The sequence below is a fragment of the Vicia villosa genome, linkage group LG6 (genome assembly GCF_029867415.1).
Source record: "Vicia villosa cultivar HV-30 ecotype Madison, WI linkage group LG6, Vvil1.0, whole genome shotgun sequence".
Classification (NCBI taxonomy): Eukaryota; Viridiplantae; Streptophyta; class Magnoliopsida; order Fabales; family Fabaceae; genus Vicia; species Vicia villosa.
The window spans coordinates 69,293,313-69,300,977 of record NC_081185.1 but is presented as its reverse complement, the minus strand read 5'-3'; positions in this window follow the sequence as shown (position 1 = coordinate 69,300,977).

The following is a 7,665-nucleotide window of genomic DNA, read 5'->3' as shown; positions in this document are numbered from 1 at the left end:
AGGTTGGTACACTTGCCTGGAGAAGTTACCTGTTCTGATTGCCTCAAAGGAATCAACCTTAAGAGGGTCATAAGTGACCTTCTGCCTTGTTTCTCTCTTGGCAGCTTCTTCTGCAGCCTTTCTCTTTAGCCTTTTCTCTCACTTCTTCTTATCCTCCTTCTTGAGGTCAGCTTGAGAGGGAAGCACTCTTCCACGAATCCATGCAGGATCAATAGAAGATTGATTTCTCACAGAAGCCTCCAAATAGAATTTAACCGTCTGGCAAAGTTCTGTTTGAAATAAAGTAGAGAAACCTGCAACAGGAATTCTTCTGTGTTCAATGTCAAAGGGAACAGCAGTTATTTCCTTGACAAGTTCCATTCTCAGCAAGTCAAGACCATTGAAGATAGAACCCCGAGTGACTCTAAAGAAGTTAGGTGTTCCAATAGCCCTTAGGGAGTCCATTAAGTCACTTTCAATCAGAATGTCTGAGATCATTCTGGCGAAAGGAACAGCATTTCTTTGAAGATGAGGATACTTTGCACGTTCGTCATCTCTTGACTCTTCAATAGCCAACTTCAGATTCTCAAAAATGATGTTGGAGATGTTGATTTCAATTCTTCTTCCGACGCAGAAGAGAGTGTACTTGTGGTCAGGACTGATGTAAGATGAAGAGAAGGATCTCTTTCTGTGATGAAGAGAGCCCAGAATAATCTCAGCCCAAACTTGATAAAATGGCTTCAAAGTACTAGTTAGACTTGAATCAGTACCGGTCACACACGAAATCAGCTTCTCAACCTAGAACCAGTCAACTCTGCCAGGAAGGGGACCAGTGACTCCTTTTTCATCGTCCAAGTTGTACAGCTTCCTGATTAACTTCTCAGTTATCACAACTTCATGCCCTAGCACGAAGGAGATTACGGTGGTTGGAGTGACGGTTGCATGAACCCAGAAATCTTTCACAAGGGCTGGGTAACTTGGTCCAACCAATCTAGCCAGATAGTTTGACCATCCCTGTGCCATGAGCTTAGCATCAGGTTTAAAACCATATGCTTTCAAATTTTCAAAGCCCACTGAGGACTCACAGAGAACTTCCAGTTCTGACTTAGGAATGGAGCAAGTCTTCAGAGGAGCGTATCTGTGCCTGTTGTATACCAGTTGAGAGGAAGACATTTCTACTGCTGGGTTTGAAGTGCTTGATGAAGGATTCATGATGATGTTGCTTGGTTTCAGATCACAAACTAGGGTTTGAAAGAAACGAATGCAAAGAGAGAGATACACAAATGGAGAGAGAGTGAAAAAGATGAAATGAAGATGAAGCGGGTTATTTAAACGGTTTGAAAAAGAACATGAAAAAAAAAATAAAAAGAAAATTGTTTAAAAGAAATGATTACAAAAAAAATGACATCGATATGCATTTAATGAAAAATGACGTTAGGAGAGATAAAGTAACAAAATGAAATGATTTGCACAGTTACCTAGGGCGGCGTCTCCTCAACTGCACGCATGCTTGTCCAAAAATAGTGAACACGTGTTCATTTTCTGGAAAGACTGGTGACAGCTGTTTTGCTTTAAAAGAGCTTCTGAATCAACTTAGATAATGAAACGTTAGTAATAACAAAATCAGAACTTCTAATTGATTAGTATCAGAACTTCTTATAGCTGCCTTGTCCTAACACATTTCAGAAGATATTCATACAAAGATCTTCTCATCTTCTCATTCTGGGCATAAGTCCATACTGATATTTTTCAGAATGAACTTAAACCTATCTTCAGCAAGGGGTTTTGTAAAGATATCAGCCCATTGATGGTCTGTATCCACAAAGCTCAAGGAAAGAACGCCCTTCTGAACATAGTCCCTCATAAAATGATGTTTAATCTCAATATGTTTAGCTTTGGAATGTAAGATAGGATTCTTAGATAAACATATAGCAGAAGTATTATCACAGAAAATAGGAATGTTACTCTCATATATCTGATAATCTTCTAGCTGACTCTTCATCCATAGCATTTGTGTGCTACATCCAGCAGCAACATATTCTGCTTCTGTAATTCAGAGAGCTATGGTAGCTTGCTTCTTGCTGTACCAGGAGATCAGATGACTTCCGAGGAATTGACAACTTCCAGAAGTACTCTTTCTTTCAATTCTATCTCCAGCATAGTCAGCATCACAGAATCCTACTAAGTTGTATTCTTTAGATCTTCTGTAGACTAAACCAACGTTAGTAGTACCTTTCAAATACCTCAGAATTCTCTTAACAGTAGTTAAGTGAGATTCTCTAGGATCTGATTGGAATCTAGCACACAAACAAACACTGAATAGAATGTCAGGTCTAGAAGCAATTAAGTATAGAAGAGATCCAATCATACCTCTGTACAACTTCTGATCTACCTTCTTACTTACCTCATCCTTACCTAAAACACATGTTGGATGCATAGGAGTTTTGGCTTCTTTGCTTTCAGAAAGATTAAACTTCTTCAGAAGTTCTTTCACATACTTCGTTTGATGAACATAGGTTCCATCAGAAGTTTGATTGATTTGAATCCCAAGGAAATACTTGAGTTCACCCATCATACTCATTTCGAATTCAGCCTGAATAGACTTAGCAAACTCCTTTCCAAGTGAAGCATTAGATGTTCCAAAGATAATATCATCAACATAAATTTGACAAATTAAAATATGCTTCTTAGATGTTTTACAGAAAAGAGTTGTGTCCACTTGACCTCTAGTGAAACCATTGTCCAGAAGGAAAGAACTTAATCTTTCATACCAAGCTCTGGGAGCTTGCTTCAATCCATACAATGATTTCTTAAGTTTGAAAACATATTCTGGAGACTTAGAGTCTTCAAAACCAGGAGGTTGATGGACATAGACTTCTTCATCTATATAACCATTTAAGAAGGCACTCTTAACATCCATGTGATACAGAGTGATGTTATGTTAAGTGGCAAAAGAAATCAATAAGCGAATAGATTCTAACCTGGCCACTGGTGCAAAGGTTTCTGTATAGTCAATCCCTTCTTGCTGACTATATCCCTGAGCCACCAGTCTGGCTTTGTTTCTTACCACTTCTCCCTTTTCACTAAGCTTGTTTCTGAACACCCACTTAGTACCAATGATGTTGAATCCTTTTGGTCTAGGAACCGAATCCCATACATCATTCCTTGTAAACTGATTTAGTTCTTCTTGCATGGCAATTATCCAGTCTGGATCTTCTAGAGCTTGATTAACAGAAGTTGGCTCGATCAAAGAGACAAGACCTAATTGACAGTCTGCATTGTTCTTAAGGAATGCTCTTGTTCTGATGGGATCGTCTTTCTTTCCAAGGATCACATCTTCTGAGTGAGCTGATGAAAGTCTAGATGATCTTCTAACGGTTGGCTCTTCAGAAATCCTGAGATTTTCTAAAGATGCAGCAACTTGATCTTCTGATCCATTGCTTCTGAGACTTTCAGCTTCTAGAGCTCTGCTTCTTGGTTCTACAGCTTCTGATATGTCAATATCTATATCTGCAAAATTCTCAAACTGCTTTGGTTTTTCAAGACCAAGCTTATCAATAAACCTGATATTGATTGATTCTTCTACAACCAATGTTTCAGTATTGTATACTCTGTAGCCTTTAGAGCGTTCAGAATATCCAAGAAGAAAACATTTTTGTGCCTTAGAATCAAACTTACCAAGATGATCTTTAATATTCAGAATAAAACACACACATCCAAAAGGATGAAAATATGAAATGTTGGGCTTTCTGTTCTTCCACAATTCATAAGGAGTCTTATTTAGAATAGGTCTTATAGAGATTCTATTCTGAATATAACATGCAATGTTTATTGCTTCTGCCCAGAAATGCTTAGCCATATTGGTCTCATTGATCATGGTTATGGCCATTTCTTGCAGAGTCTTATTCTTTCGCTCTACAACTCCATTTTGCTGTGGAGTTCTAGGGCAAGAGAAATCATGGGCAATACTATTTTCTTTGAAGAACTCCTCAAAGAATCTGTTCTCAAATTCGCCACCATGATCACTTCTGACCTTTATGATTTTGCACTCCTTCTCAGATTGGATCTGAGTGCAGAATTCAAAGAACACTGAATGAGACTCATTCTTGTGTTTTAAGAACTTTACCCATGTCCAGCGGTTATAATCATCTACGATGACTAATCCATATTTCTTCCCTCTGACAGATGCTGTTTTGACTGGTCCAAACAGATCAATGTGCAGAAGTTCTAATGGCCTTGAGGAAGAGACAACATTCTTAGATTTGAATGCAGGTTTGGAGAACTTGCCCTTCTGACATGCTTCATAAAGAGCATCTGATTTATATTTCAGATTTGGGAGTCCTCTGACTTGATTTAGTTTGTTAATCTGAGAAATCTTTCTCAAACTAGCATGTCCTAATCTTCTATGCCAGACCCATTGCTCTTCAGAAACAAACATAAGGCAAGTCACCTTCTGCTTCTCAAGATCTGAAAGATCAATCTTATAGATGTTGTTCTTTCTCTTGCCTGTAAATAGGATTGAGCCATCCTTCTGACTTACAGCCTTGCAAGACTTTTGATTGAAGATTATATCATAACCATTGTCACTTAATTGACTTATGGACAATAAGTTATGCGTTAATCCTTCTACAAGAAGTACATTAGTTATGGAAGGAGAGTTACCAATACTTATGGTTCCAGAGCCAATAATCTTGCCCTTCTGATCTCCTCCAAACTTGACTTCTCCACCAGACTTAAGCACCAGGTCTTGGAACATAGACCTTCTTCCCGTCATATGTCGCGAGCACCCAAAGTCCAGGTACCATGACATTTTGTGCTTTGTCCTCTTTGCAGCTAAGGATATCTGCAACAGAAATTATCTTCTCCTTAGGTACCCACAATTTCTTGGGTCCTTTCTTGTTAGTTTTCCTCAAGTTCTGATTGAACTTGGGTTTAGCATAATAGTTAACAGGAGGAACAACATGATATTCTTTAGGTTTGACAGCATGATTTTTCTTAGGTTGTGTCACATGCTTCTTGGTGTGTACAGTGTTAAAACTCTGTGCATGTGAAGTGAGCCTAATATCATGTGCATGGCCATATTTGAACTGATCATATAATGGCTTGTATGTGATTTTCAAATCATCAACAGGTTCAAATTTATGTGAGGTATCACCCTCATAGCCAAAACCAAACCTTCTGTTTCCAGAAACACCATATATCATAGAAGCAAGATGACTTCTGCCAATACTTCTAGATAGGAACTTTCTGAAGCTCGAGTCATATTCTTTCAGAATATGATTGAGACTAGGAATGGATTTTTCTGATTCAGAAGAAGATCCATTATCTTTGGATAATTTTAAAACTTTTTCCTTCAGTTCAGAATTTTCCACTTCCAGCTTCTTAGTTTCAAATTCAAATTGCTTTTTCAGCTTTTTGTATTTGATACTAAGATGAGCCTTGAGTTCCAGAAGTTCAATTAAACTAGAAACTAATTCATCTCTAGATAGTTCAGAAAATACCTCTTCAGAATCTGATTCTGATGTAGATTCTGATCCATCATCCACAGTGGCCATCAGTGCAAAGTTGGCTTGCTCTCCTTCAGAGTCTGATTCTGATTCTGATTCAGAATCATCCCATGTTGCCATAAGACCTTTCTTCTTATGAATCTTCTTCTTGGGATTCTCCTTCTGAAGTTTTGGACATTCATTCTTGAAGTGTCCAGGCTCATTGCACTCATAGCAGACGACCTTCTTCTTGTCAGATCTTCTGCCACCAGAAGATTCTCCTCGTTCAAATTTCTTTGAACTTCTGAAGCTTTTGAACTTCCTTTGTTTGCTCTTCCAGAGTTGCTTTACCCTTCTGGAGATCATGGACAGTTCATCTTCTTCTTCTGATTCTGATTCTTCAGAATCTACTTCTTCAGCCTGAAAAGCGTTAGTGCATTTTTTAATATTAGATTTTAATGCAATAGACTTACCTTTCTTCTGAGGCTCATTTGCATCCAGCTCTATCTCATGGCTTCTCAAGGCACTGATTAGCTCTTCTAAAGAAACCTCATTCAAATTCTTTGCAATCTTGAATGCAGTCACCATTGGACCCCATCTTCTGGGCAAGCTTCTGATGATCTTCTTTACATGATCAGCCTTGGTGTAGCCTTTATCCAGAACTCTCAATCCAGCAGTTAGCGTTTGAAATCTTGAGAACATCTTCTCAATATCTTCATCATCCTCCATCTTGAAGGCTTCATATTTCTGGATTAGAGCAAGAGCTTTAGTCTCCTTGACTTGAGCATTTCCCTCATGGGTCATTTTCAATGACTCATATATATCATAGGCAGTTTCCCTGTTAGATATCTTCTCATACTCAGCATGAGAGATAGCATTCAACAAAACGGTCCTACATTTATGATGATTCTTGAAAAGCTTCTTTTGATCATCATTCATTTCTTGTCTTGTAAGCCTTACGCCTGTAGCTTTAACTGGATGTTTGTAACCATCCATCAGAAGATCCCATAGTTCACCATCTAGACCAAGGAAATAACTTTCCAGTTTATCTTTCTAGTATTCAAAGTTTTCACCGTCAAATACTGGTGGTCTAGTATAACCATTGTTACCATTGTATTGCTCAGCAGAGCCAGATGTAGATGCAGATGTGTTTGTTGGAATTTCACCAGCCATCTTTTACAGAAACGTTTTTCTCTTCCTGAATCTTTTCTAAACACGGTTAAGTGCTTGCACCTTAGAACCGGCGCTCTGATGCCAATTGAAGGATAGAAAAACACTTAGAAAGGGGGGTTTGAATAAGTGTAGCTTTAAAAACTTGTAAGATAAAAATTATTTGCACAATGATTTTTATTCTGGTTCGTTGTTAACTAAACTACTCCAGTCCACCCCCTTGGAGTGATTTACCTCACCTGAGGATTTAATCCACTAATCACACTTGATTACAATGGTTTTCCACTTAGAAACACTATAAGTCTTCTAGAGTATCCTGATCACAACCTGATCACTCTAGGAACAAACTGCTTAGACAACTTCTAAGACTTGCTAGAGTATACTGATCAACAACCTGATCACTCTAGAACTTACAACTTAATGTAAACAAATTGTTTTAAGAGTTACAATGCTTCTTATAAAGCTATTATCACAACTGTGATTTTCTCTTAAGTTTAAGCTTAAATCTCACTAAGAAATTACAACAGCAATGTAGTGAGCTTGATGATGAAGTTTGAGAGCTTTTGATTTGAACAGCGTTTCTGCAAGTTGGTTCAGAGTTTGTAATTCGTTCGTTAACCTTTGCTTCTCATCAGAACTTCATATTTATAGGCACTTAAGAAGATGGCCGTTGGGAGCATTTAATGCTTTGCGTATTCCGTACAGCATTGCATTTAATGTTTCACTCTTTTGTCAACTACCTTGAGCCTTGTTTCCGCTGTGTCTACTGACGTTGCCTTTAATAGCTTCTAACGTTCCTTTTGTCAGTCAGCGTAGCCTGCCAGTCTAGTACTTGCTTCTGATCTGATGTTTGTGTAAACAACGTTTGAATATCATAAGAGTCAAACAGCTTGGTGCAGAGCATCTTCTTGTCTTCTGACCTTGAAGTGCTTCTGAGCGTGATACCATGAGAACTTCAGTGCTTCTGCTTCTGATCTCAAGTTCTTCTGATGCTTCCATAGACCCATGTTCTGATTCTGCTTGACCATCT